The 12,990-nt window shown below is 37.9% G+C and overlaps 1 protein-coding gene across 5 annotated transcripts in view; it reads left to right on the top strand.

Moving 5' to 3' along the window:
- Nucleotides 1-5,826: 5,826 nt before the first annotated feature.
- Nucleotides 5,827-12,990, top strand: part of LOC113047250 (trinucleotide repeat-containing gene 6C protein-like) — a 59,930-nt gene continuing 52,766 nt past the window's right edge. For all 5 annotated transcript variants that reach the window (XR_003276227.1, XR_003276226.1, XM_026208596.1 and 2 more), the window contains exon 1: nucleotides 5,827-6,427. The gene's annotated coding sequence lies outside the window, so the exon portion shown is untranslated. The remainder of the gene's footprint in view (nucleotides 6,428-12,990) is intronic.

The raw sequence follows: 12,990 nt of genomic DNA, 5'->3' as shown, positions 1-12,990 counted from the left end.
ATGTTTTTGTACAAATCAGATTATCAGATTAACTAAATTTATTTCACCAAGGTCGAAATATCCCAGATATTCAATGTAATCTCAGATATTTCAGTCTACTCTATATGTGAACTGTAAATGTCCTTCGGTCTTCAAAACACACTTCAGCTTGAGAACACTGCATTAAAGCCAGTTTTATTACATTTGAGATTAGAGCAAGGTTGGAGGTGTGAGCCTGATGTCTGGCCGTAAGAGTGAGTTATGCTGCTGTTACCTGAGTGGGTTGGGAGCTTGTCGCATGGTACAGAGGCTGTACTCTACTCTGTTCCTGTGACCTTGAGGGTCATTGAGCAGAGGTATGCATTCATCACTGTGATGCTGAGGATGGGGAAAGGGGAAAAGGGGAGATGCAGGCATGCAACTGTGGCATGCTCATTACTAGTCTCACCCTCAGAGTCATGCCCACGGACCGTTGGCTAAATGTCTGATGCATATGGTACACAAAAGTGGATGCACTTCAGCATTGTCGAAGTCGTCATCAGATTCTACAGGATTTCCAGGAGACGTGTGTGTCACGGACCTTTAACATTCCACCTGAAAACAAAGATGACGTGCTGCCAAACACCCTCACAAAAGAAAAAAGCCATTTACAACTGTAACGACGAGCGCTTATCAGGATCAACTAAACTCTAGGTTTTCAAAAGTATTTGAAATATTTAAATTTGGTGGCATATAATCTTTAAAATACTTCAGAGAGTTTTACACATCAGTCTGTTATTGTAGCAACATTTGCACATCCCAAAATGTGCTGCTGAATGAAACTGTGATTGGATGTTTGACGTGTCAGTCAAACGGCCTCATAGGTGGGTCTTGGCCAAAGAAAACTGCCATGAATTCCAGACCTTCAGCTACGCAAGACTAGCTCATTTCTAACCTAAACCCAGCCCTCTGCTTCTTTCTGTTAGAAACTATGTAATAATGTGTGTTCTCATGTGAATGGGGTGAGTTGTTTGAGTGTATCCTTTGTTACTGGTTATAGTGTTTTAATGGATTATTTATTTATTAACCACAATAATTACATAAGTTTACTTTGCCCTCACAAACAAGATCAATTTATAATATTTTAGGTCACTTTAGATCAGATAAAGTGGGGTTCATGAAATGCATGAATATTTATCATGCTTAAAAAAAGTTACTTGAAAACAGCAAAGGTCCTAAAACAAAACCCTGTGGGTCTCCTCTATAAATTGTATTTATTTTACTTTTCACATAAATGAAAACACTGTTCTTTCTCAGAAACACAAATTTTGCTGTTCTAAATTAAAATGTAACTATTATGAACATATATGGTTGAAAAGTTGAAAATCTTTAAGTGATCTAAACATGAACATTTTAAATAAAAATAATACACCTTAAAATAAACCGTTAATTTTAACATTTGACAATGATTATGTGGCTCTAGATTACTGTGACTTGAAATTATGTTTTTGATTCCATTGAAGCATGTGGGTCATTCTCAAATCTCAATTGAAAATAAGGTCATCATCAATTAGTAAATCAAAAGAGGGACAGACCAAATACTAAGGCACTAACATGTAATGGCATGTTGCATGTAATTGGAAAAAAATTGGGCCCCCACTGTATGTCCCAGGATGTCTGTCTATGCATCACGTTACAATATACACACTATCCTATCCATCTCCATCAATAAAGTGTAATGAATACGAAATGGCGAAAAGGATGCCCCCCTCCACTTTTACTATGTGAGAGTATTGATCAGAAAGAGCTAAGGTCATGCTCTTTCTCTGTGTATCATCTGCCTTTCAAGCTCAAAGAACTCATCTTTTGTTGTACATAAAAACAACTGAAAAATGAGATAATGGTGAAAAAAAGGCTGAGGAATTATGCGGTCAAAATAACCAATTGTTCCCATGGCTGTACAAAGGCTCCATCAACATTTCAAGTATGACAGTGCATACTTCAGCAACTGAATTCAAAGATTTAATTTCGACTCTGATTCTTGGTATGTTTGAAAAGCTGTTGTGATTAATCTTTGCTCTCTTTGTACACTGTTTCCATGCTGAAAGCCTGAAAGCTTGTGCTGATTTCAGACAACTTGCTCTTATGGCAGACTCCAGTCTAATGGAAACATAGCAGCTACATGTCTCTGAATGAAGCTTCCCTTGACACATGTATGTATTATAAACACAGCATGACAGCTGTCATTGCAGCTCATGTCAATGCACGACTGAGGTGTTTTCTCTATCATGTGCTATTGGCAGGGCTCTTCATCATTATATTGATGAATGTGCCTGGAGGGTTTGCTTCTGTCGTTTATGAACTAGGACCAAATTTGATTTGGTTAATATGAACAGATTTGTTTTGAGTGCTGATGGTTCTACCTTTTAAAGAAACTAAATGCATCCTAGAATCTGATTTTAAAGCCTATATTGTTCTGCTTTGCCACTTCACTGCAGAGAAAGATTTAAAAACACAGTGTATGAGTATAAATAGTCTAATAGCATATTCTTTGAATTAAGTTTTAAGGAATAGTGTATAGTCAGTCAGGCATTAATGCAAAATAAAATGATCTTAAAAATTTCCATTAGATTATTCAAAATAATCAGCCGAGAAATAAAATGAACACTGCTGCAATATCCCAGTAATATTAATGCTGAAGTCCTCTGAGGTCATTGTTATTACAGCTGATGTATAAAACGAGACCAGATTGCGGTTTTGTACTAGAGACATGAAAGTATTGCCAGTTTCAGTTACTACAATGACTGGTCTAATATAGCACTGCTATTGTCATGAATCCATGGTGAATTTAAAAAAATCTGAGATTGTTGAATGCCACAATGGACCAATCAGAATGAAGTATTCTAAAGATCTGTGGGTAAGTCTGTTCAGAGATTTTAGAGGAAGCTCTGAATGCCTCTATGGTCTTCTCAAAACTATTCCAGCAGCACATTCACAGGTTTTCAAAGAAAGTGCAACACGGACTGCTTTTAGTTAATTGCTCATTTGAATCTATAAAGGCAGCCAATTATGGTTATGTGTGCCGTAAATCTGATTAACCTCTCTACACTGCTCCCCTAATGCCATGGAGACCACAGAGGTCTAATGCTTGTTCAACAAGCGTGTGTGATTATAACACAAGTAAAGCCCAACCAGTGCGGTGGACCTAAAATAAACATTAACATATAAGCTGAAGAACTGAGATAGATCATTTGTTAGCTGAACTGTTAACAAATGGAATTTGTGGAGGGTTTTTTTTTTTTATTAGATTTTTTACCCTTTCTATGGTGATTTAGGAGAACAGCCTGTACTTTTATATATAATAATTAGTATTTTATCTGTGTAATAACACAAAATGAATATAAACATGGTAAAATATGCTAAACGGAGCTGCAAGTACTAAACGTACTAAAATTATACCCAACAAACACACAAGTTTTAGGGAATGTGCAGAACTTAATCTCTAAAACTATTACAAATAATTTTCATTAATTGAAATATGAGATCAAATCAAATAAACCTTAATGAAAATTAGAAATGTTGCATTGATTGGCAACTAATTGAAATACACATTGAAAATACTAAAATTACTAAAACTGAAATGAAAATGAAAATGAAACAAAAAATATAAAAAGGCTGTGAACGTTAATTATTATAGCTAAAATTTAATATAAAAGATCATTCAAAATAAATGCCAAAACAGTATAAATGGTACTAAAATAACACAAATTCCATGCATATTGCATGTTGACTTGATTATGGTTAATAAATTTCTAAATGACTTGTCACCATTGTTTGTATCTTTTTTTGTGTCTTCTTTGGACATGATTTACCAATATTACTCTTGAATGTGACCGTTATGTCAGAGAATGTACTAATTTCTACATTTCACTTTGACATTGTGATTTGTGATGCTGCCTAAGATGCCTGGTCCGGCTCCATCTCCTGGCCTTATCCATTACAAAGGTCTCAAGGGAAATTAATCCAGTCTAGAGTGACCTGCCCATAATTTTGGCACCCATGTCATTGGACTGTAAATCAACACACATTCCCAATACATGGACACACTAAAGGTTATTATACTATTGTCTCAACTTGCTCACAAAGACAAGACTCGATACACTTTTCATTGTCTGGGTGAGTCTGGGTTGCCCATTTTGCAACTCTGTGATGCTGCTTCTACACTGAAAAGGTGACGTGGAAAATAATGGACCTAAATTATCACGACAAGCAAGATTAATTGCCATGAGCTGTGATTAGCTCTCCCTGCCAAGCTGAGCTTTTATGCCCTTTATACATACTTCATCATTAAATGCACTCAGTAATCACGTTTCTCTACTGCCTCTGCATTACATATCTCAGCTGTAATCCATATGCAGATGACATTAGGGCGGATTGTTATTTAATTGGCCGCTTGAAGGCCTGTCAGCATGTCTTTATCGGCAAGCCCTTGTCTTTTAACTACCTAAAGTGACCCAGCCTTCCCCCCATATTCATCTGGCCAACAGAAGCGCTCTGGCTGTCACTGGGTGGATGAATGCTAATGAGAGCGAGAGAGATGAGTCTTTAGTGAGGTCGGATTTTGGCTCATTGCTCAGTGAAATGTTTGGCCAGCTCTCTGATCATATTTGTCTTCCTCGGTACATGCTGTGATGAAGCTATAAGGAGCGAGACAAAGGGAGATCAGCATTGCATTGTTAAAAATGCACTCAGAAATTTGGGTGGAGACTACTTGCATTGCAAACAATTTTAAATGCATATTGCAGCATGACATAGACAATAGTTACATACTTGATAACACTTTGTGATGTGTCCCAAATTGCGGAATCATACAGCTCTTTGAACAGCTTCTTTAAAGGGATAGTTCACCCAAAAAATTTAATTACCCTATGATTCACACTCAAGTCAACCAACTACTTATTTATATATATATATATATATATATATATATATATATATAAAGTGGTGTTTAAATACACATTCTCATTCAGAGAATTGCATATAAAATAGTTTTAAGTACATAGTAGAAAGCTTTGCCTGGATGTTAAATTATGTGATATGATCCACCTACAATCGTATGCACAATATTTTGTGCAATATATGTAACAATGATAAAACTCTGCAAATAACTGTTTACTGTTTAAAGCAGCAACATTTTTTTTGTTCTGTAAGAGAAAGAGAAAGAATGTGCTTGCAATGCAAATAAACGCTTGTTTGCTTCTAGCTGTGCCTTTAACATGGAGCTGGTGAGCCATGGAGAATATAACTTGACTCGAGTCGAGATGTGTCTAGCAGCCCAATAAACCAGGAACAAGAGAGCAAAGCTGTAAGTCTCTGCCACTTCCTATATCTGTGAGGGGTAAATAAATTGGGAGTGCAGATTGTCTATTCATTTGCTTTTAATTTTCAGTCAATTCAGTCATAATTAAGAAGCGATGATTTTCAACTGATGTCAAGCGGGTTGTTGAGATTGCGCCCCCTGCCAGTTGGAAAGATCTCTGAAACAAAAACATCTTTGAGACGGGATGTTAAACCTTGTATCTCAAATGGATGAAAGCGTTCCCTACAACAACTGCGTTGTATATATTTTATTATAAGTGTTGCTGAGAAAGCCCATTTAATGATTAATACACGCGTACGTCAGTGTGCGTCGTCGGGGGGAGGGAGGGGGGTTTGGGGTTTCTCGACCCTCGTTGTCATAGCAACAACAAAGGTGGAGCGATATTTTAACAGAGGAGTTGGATTGTTTGTTAGTTGAAGTCACGTGACGTGCCGCCGGGGAATGAGGGCACTTCCTGTTTTACTCCACTGAGGCTTGAGACGCTGTTGTCAGTTTCAACAAAATGGCTGCGCGAGCGCCTCAAACGAGAACCCTGTGACCGCTCCACGTCAGTGCAGAATCACTTTAAATGGATGCATTGGAATCTCCCTTCCTTTCTGAGCGTCGGGACATTTACTCGTGTGGACTCGTTTACATACGCATTAACGAACTAAAGGCATGCTGAAATACACACTTTACGCACTTTATGTACACCCAAAAGCATCCAGAAGCTCAAACTACTGCCAGTGCGCGCGCGTCTGTGTGGGTGTCTGTGCGCGTGTGTAGCGTCTCCTAAGGATCGCCGAGATGTTACAGCTGATCAACCTTAGGCTTGCTTGCTGACGTGCACAACTGTGGTTTGATGTCCCTTTCACTGTTTGCACTGGAGTTTTAGATTTTTTCCCCCCTCTCTGGATAAATTCCGCTGCAGATTGAGAGGCGAATTCCTCAACTGGAAAGTCGGGCTCGCCATTGCAGCTCAGTGTCTGACTGCGACTGAGTAATATCTGCTCTGTGTCAGGACGGGGATCGACTACATCCTCCGTCACCGTGCAGCTCATGCGTCGCATCTGAACAGCAGACCGCGGGTGCTACGTGTGCGAAATAAAGGTAAGAGGATGCATTTTTAAAAACAGTTACTATGTTTCAGAGGGCGGGGTGTGATCATTTTAGTATAGGGTAACAATGCGTCATTTTAGTATTTTCTTTTGTGCTATTTTGTTTGTGACGACCAGCGACATCATTGCAGTCACCAGGCACACATTGTTTAAACGCTCGCAGGTTGATTTAATAACATGTGCTGTCTGTTTTGTTTTGATGGCTAGGAATAGCTTACGTGTGCAAATGTTTACTCCCCCAAACATCAACATTGGCCCATTTTCTAAACAGACGAGAGATAAGCTTTCTTATCGGAGTCCAGTCGTATTCAAGAGTCATACAGTGTGAGAAAATGAGAAAATAGTGATTTGAAGCGTTTAGTTAACGCCGGAGTTTGTCGCTCGAATGGTGTGTTGTGTAAATAAATACTTGTGTGTTTGTTGGGAGTCCCGTCACGTCGTTTTAATGCTCAAAAATGTGGTCTCCCATTGAGACACCTCACCTGGTTTTGAAATATTGTTATGTTACAGCTTTGACTCTAACCCTGGGCGATGAACCATACAGAAACAAACCTCTGTGGTGTTTATATTTGTTTATCAGTGTTTATATTTCCATGGGGGTTGAATTAGAGATATTGCGTCATGGTTTGCTTTTATTTTTGCTTAACTAAAGCTCTTTCATGAAACTGTGTGCTTTATGCTCTGTCATTTACCTTTGAATAAAACATTCGGATCCCTCAAAACAATTTTACTTTAGTTTGAACAAAATACTGTTTACATTTCTCATATATATATATATTCTAGTGTTTTTCCAAGAAAGGATAGTTTAATGGCGACATGGTGTTTATGGCAATTGAGAGTAACTGAATGTTGACTAAAATTGGTAATAGTTTTCAGATCAGATGTCAGTTATTATCTTGGTATTACTATGAAATTGTAGTTAATCCATAAGAAGTATGATTCAAACCACGTAAGCTGTCAGAGTGATTCTGTCAGTGTTTATTTTCTTATGGACAGTGTTTGGCAATGCCAAATTACTTCCGTTTTGTTGTAGTAATGGTAAGTGATATTTAGGTGCACACCATTGTTACCGTAGCACATTTTCGTGAGGGCGTTGAATAGGTCTTCTTGGTGGTGCAGGCTAATGCTTACATGCTTGGCGTCTGAGGACAGCACCGATGTCAAACGTCCCCTTGGCTGTTCATGCGGTGCAGTTGCTAATTTGGCAGGGAGAGTTTGGGCTCCCCTCACAGGGTCAGGGGCCCTCCTGTCAGAGCCAGACCTTTGAAAAGAGCTATGTGTTCTCCAAGAGTGAAAAGGGTCAGACAAAAAGAGGCCACTTAATGCTCAGATTACCATAAAGCTTAGGTCACACTGTCCCTCTCAGCTTGTTCTCATGAAGCCTAACCAGCATTGCTGTGGCTTGGTATTTGCACCATGTGGCTTCATGTTTGGTCGTGTGTGTAGCTGTTGGTTATTGAAGTGGAATCATTGTTGCTGTGTCTGGTGTGTGATTCCCTTATGAAACTCGTTTCCTGTATAGTAACTGTGGCATTTTGAGCAAGACCATAGTAGCCACAGATAAACCCATGGATTGTTTCTCATATCAATGGTTAGACCTCTGTTAGAGTTAACTGGTTTCTGTGAAAAAAATAAAAAATAGAATTAACGTACTGTCGTAATTGTAGTAAACAATTGTTTTGCTAAAGTAAAAACATGGCAAGCTCATCAAACAAATAAACTCAAGATTCTTTGAAAATTCTGCGAGCAGCTGTCGTTTTCTTCTTCTTCTTCACTCACTGTGTGTGCTACATTTCCCAGTGTACACATTTTACATTTCCAAGTTTGTTGCCATTTGCTATTGCTATTTTCTACACTTGGTGGTGATATGCCACATTTCTCTGTTGGCACATGTTTCCCGTTTAGCATTTCTCTTCAAATCCAGAATAGAGCCTCCCATCTGAGCTTCTCACAGTCACTGGTATGAAACTAGTAATGCTTAAGGAATCACTGCAGTTTATGGCTGAATGATTATGTCCTGTTAATTCCCACATTTCCTTCTGAGCCACCTTGAAACTATTTTTGAGCATTATTGAACCTGAGGTCTTTTGTCTGTTATGCGAAGTACTTTTTGGTTTTTACTGTCTTTGACTGTCTTTGAGACATCTTGGTGTCTTGTCAAGCTTTGACATTAAAGTGGTCCTATTATGCTTTTTTTTTTGTACCAAAGTTTTTGTTTTGAGGGTGTACTATAACATGCTCTCAGGCTTGGTGGTTTGAAAAACACATTATTTTTCTACGTAATTTACATTATTACAATACCTTTCTCCCCAGCCTGGCACACACAGCTCGATCAGTTCCAGGTTTGATGAAAGCTCGCCTTCTGAAAAACTAAATGTGATGCGATTGGTTAGCTGTCCTAGTGCGCTATGATTGGCTAACAGTTTTGGCAGTGTTTCAGTACTGCCCTGCCCCTTGCCGAACCAGCAAGTTCCGTCTGCTCCGGTAAAGTTAAGGATGTCATATCAATTCAGACAACGAGAATATTGAACAAGGAGATTGCGCAGAACATTTTTTAGAAGTAGTAGGGAGACTGTGACTGGACCTTCAGGATGTGTTTTTGGCATGAGTTTCACTGATTGGTTGAAAACTGCAGGCCAAAAGGCTGCTCAGATGAGTCTTTCAAAGTCGAGTAGCAGTTCTCTGAATTCATTAACCTTTAAGAGTGGCATGTTTTATATGTAGCTTAACACTTTTCACCTGCTTTGTTACATGCAAAATGGCAGCTCTCAGTTACTGTAAAGGTGTATAGCCCTTCCTGCCCATCAAGCCTTTCAGTATCTTAAAGAGATATGAAAATTTAGTAATTTACTCACCCTCATGTCATTCTAAGCCCAAAATGACGTTGGTTAATTTTGAATGTTGATACCAAATTCTAAAATTTTAATAAAACCTGAGAGGTTTTAGTCCCTCCAGAAACTCCAGGAAAGTCCACATTCATCTGTATTCAGTATTTTAGTATGTGGCTTATTCTGATCAAGAAACGCCTACTTAGACAGGAAGAGACCCTCTGACCGACATGAAAAGCGACTCACAGTTTCTGGTCTCTTGGGGCGGGTAATTCTGAAAGGGATGGATATACCACAATAATAGCTCAGCTCAGATAAATCTTATCCATAATAAGTCATGATGAAAGTCTCCCTGAACTGTTGAAATGTCTTCAGACTTGGCGATAAGTGTTATTCCCCTCCCTAAAAGTGGTTAATATTGATTATTTCACAGGCAGAAAATAAAGCTAGATATGGTTGCTTGCCTTAAAATATATTGTGCTTACATAAACTTACCAAGGTTACAATTATTTGATTAGAAATACAGTAAAAACAGTATTTTTTTATAATTTTAAAATAACTGTTTTGTATGTTTTGTATGTGATTAGGCCTAATTTTCAGCAGCAATTACTTCGGTTTTAGTGTCATTTCATTCTAAGCTGATTTGATGCTCAAGAAATAGTTCTTATCAAGGTTTAAACAGTTGTGCTGCTTAATATATTTGTGCAAACTGTTTTTTTTTAGGTGCAAAATATTTTTTTTCTTCTTATTTGAAATAAAAATTAAACAATGCAAAAGCCTTTACTGCTGATATAAAAATTATAATTAAACTTTATTTGTAGTACTATTTGTGTTTTAATGTCACTATTGAAGATTGTATGATCTTTGAATAATATCAGTTTTTAAATGCAATGGTTAAAGTGTACCGGAGTATACTTGCAATTTAGCAAAATCAAATATACTTCAGTAGCCATATCTTTAGTTGGACTTCAGCTCAGTTTCTGCTCAATTAAAGTGTTTTAATCACAAAATTATTTGCTTTAGCTACAGTTGCAGGGATTTTTTATTTAGTACATAAATATGTACATGTATTTGTAGTATAGCGTGACATTTATTTTGATATCTTTATTTTCTACTAGGAGATGCTTTTTTGATGAATGAATTTTTTGTGTGCGATATGCATCATATGGTCCGTGAATGTATTGTGGGCGGTCAGTTGGCAAGTCTGAGGCTGAGACTATTTCTGAGTGATAGTTCACATTTTGTTTAGGTATTTTGTAGAAAGTCGCATTGACTTCCAAAAAATCTTAAAAGAAAATAAGTCCTACAGGTTTGGAATGGGTGAGTGATTTTGGGTGAGCTGTAATGTTTCAAGCTCTCTGGAGACTGAAAGAATGAAGGATGACAAGCCCTGGCTGATTACAGTTTTTTTTTTTTTTATAATTATTATTATTATTTTATTTTTATTTATTTTTTTAAATCTCCCCCTTAAAATTCACTTGAAATCACCCCCCCCCCCCCCCCCCCCGATGCATCACTAATAACTTCAGAACTGATCACTCTGTATTTAGCCTCCATTAAATGAGTTGCCTCTTATGCTTAGTCCATATGCATGCTGAACTGTTGGAAATTTTGCATTTTATTGAGACAAATGTGCAGTCGCTTTAAAGATCTACGTGATTTGAGTATAATGACAGGGGTCTTTATGGCAAGCATTTGTGTGATCTATTGGGCAATAAATTGTCAGCAGAGCTTGTGAAAGTGTTTTCACTAGTGACTTTGCAGGAAGATGAAAGTCATCGGACTGCTATGACGGCGAGTCAGTCCAGCGAAAAGCTATTTTTAGCGGCTGTTTGCCCGCCAGGAACTGAACATATGAAAAATCACCTTTCGCTGTTTTTCATTGGCATGCAGGTTGGTAAGTTTTCTTCTCCTGAATTAAAACGGTGCCGGTCTATGGTCTGGAATTTATAAAACAGGATTTCACGCCACATTTTCACCGCTGTTTAGTCGCCTGCGGAAATAAAATCAGACTCTAAAGGCTCTTTCACCTCCTCTTTTGTCTGTTATTTGTTGAGTGTGGCTGGGTGACTAAAGGAGATTTTCGTGTTATCCAGAGGTTTACTGGCACGTCAGGTCTGGTCTTCTCAAATGGCTTGGAAGTTATGGGTTTCTAATGCGTGATTGTGTCGGATCGAGGAACTGAAGATTTCTGCCTCTGTAGGCGGCTGTTGCTAGCCAGTGGTTTCCCGAGGGCTCACGGCTCTCTTGTTTGTCTTGCAGCGTTGACATTTTTTGGCTCTGTGCCCAGAGAGCGTCTAGTACCCCCACCCCCTACCACCGCATCTCCACCGTCTCTTCAACTCGCTCATCCCCTTCCCTTCCTCCACCCACCGCTCTTTCCTACAGTACGTCACACTGACTGTGACTTGGACTGCATTACTTATAAATACATATTAGGCCAACATCGAAGACAGTTATGTTGTGGGATGTGTAGTTAACGCATTTATTATTCCCCTGGTCATCAACGGTTATTCACACACAGGTAAAGCAAAGGTCAGTATAGACTGAGACATGATAATTATGTACTGATAATGAGAATAATATTATATACATGTTCAAAAAATGGCCAGTAATACATTTTGTACTATTGTGTTTGAATAAACATTAATGAAATTGTCACATAGTTTAATCGTTATTAATGATACAAGTAAATTTATGCATCACAAAAGCATATGACAAAATCGGTATGTAAATCATATTTCTTTTACCGTGTTTTTACAGTGTTGCGCGTTATAACCAATAACACACGATTCTGTTGAGTTAATGAATGTGTTTTACAGTGTTGCGCGTTATAACCAATCACACACGATTCTGTTGAGTTAATGAATGTGTTTTACAGTGTTGCTCGTTATAACCAATCACACGATTCTGTTGAGTTAATGAATGTGTTTTACAGTGTTGCGCGTTATAACCAATCACACACGATTCTGTTGAGTTAATGAATGTGTTTTACAGTGTTGCTCGTTATAACCAATCACACACGATTCTGTTGAGTTAATGAATGTGTTTTACAGTGTTGCTCGTTATAACCAATCACACACGATTCTGTTGAGTTAATGAATGTGTTTTACAGTGTTGCTCGTTATAACCAATCACACACGATTCTGTTGAGTTAATGAATGTGTTTTACAGTGTTGCTCGTTATAACCAATCTCACACGATTCTGTTGAGTTAATGAATGTGTTTTACAGTGTTGCTCGTTATAACCAATCACACACGATTCTGTTGAGTTAATGAATGTGTTTTACAGTGTTGCGCGTTATAACCAATCACACACGATTCTGTTGAGTTAATGAATGTGTTTTACAGTGTTGCACATTATAACCAATAACACACGATTCTGTTGAGTTAATGAATGTGTTTTACAGTGTTGCTCGTTATAACCAATCTCACACGATTCTGTTGAGTTAATGAATGTGTTTTTACAGTGTTGCTCGTTATAACCAATCACACACGATTCTGTTGAGTTAATGAATGTGTTTTACAGTGTTGCTCGTTATAACCAATCACACACGATTCTGTTGAGTTAATGAATGTGTTTTACAGTGTTGCGCATTGTAACCAATCACACACGATTCTGTTGAGTTAATGAATGTGTTTTACAGTGTTGCTCGTTATAACCAATCACACGATTCTGTTGAGTTAATGAATGTGTTTTACAGTGTTGCGCATTATAACCAATAAC

The sequence above is a fragment of the Carassius auratus genome, chromosome 28, assembly GCF_003368295.1.
Source record: "Carassius auratus strain Wakin chromosome 28, ASM336829v1, whole genome shotgun sequence".
Lineage (NCBI taxonomy): Eukaryota > Metazoa > Chordata > Actinopteri > Cypriniformes > Cyprinidae > Carassius > Carassius auratus.
Note: the sequence above shows the minus strand (reverse complement) of the source record. Positions and strands in the feature narration are given on the sequence as shown.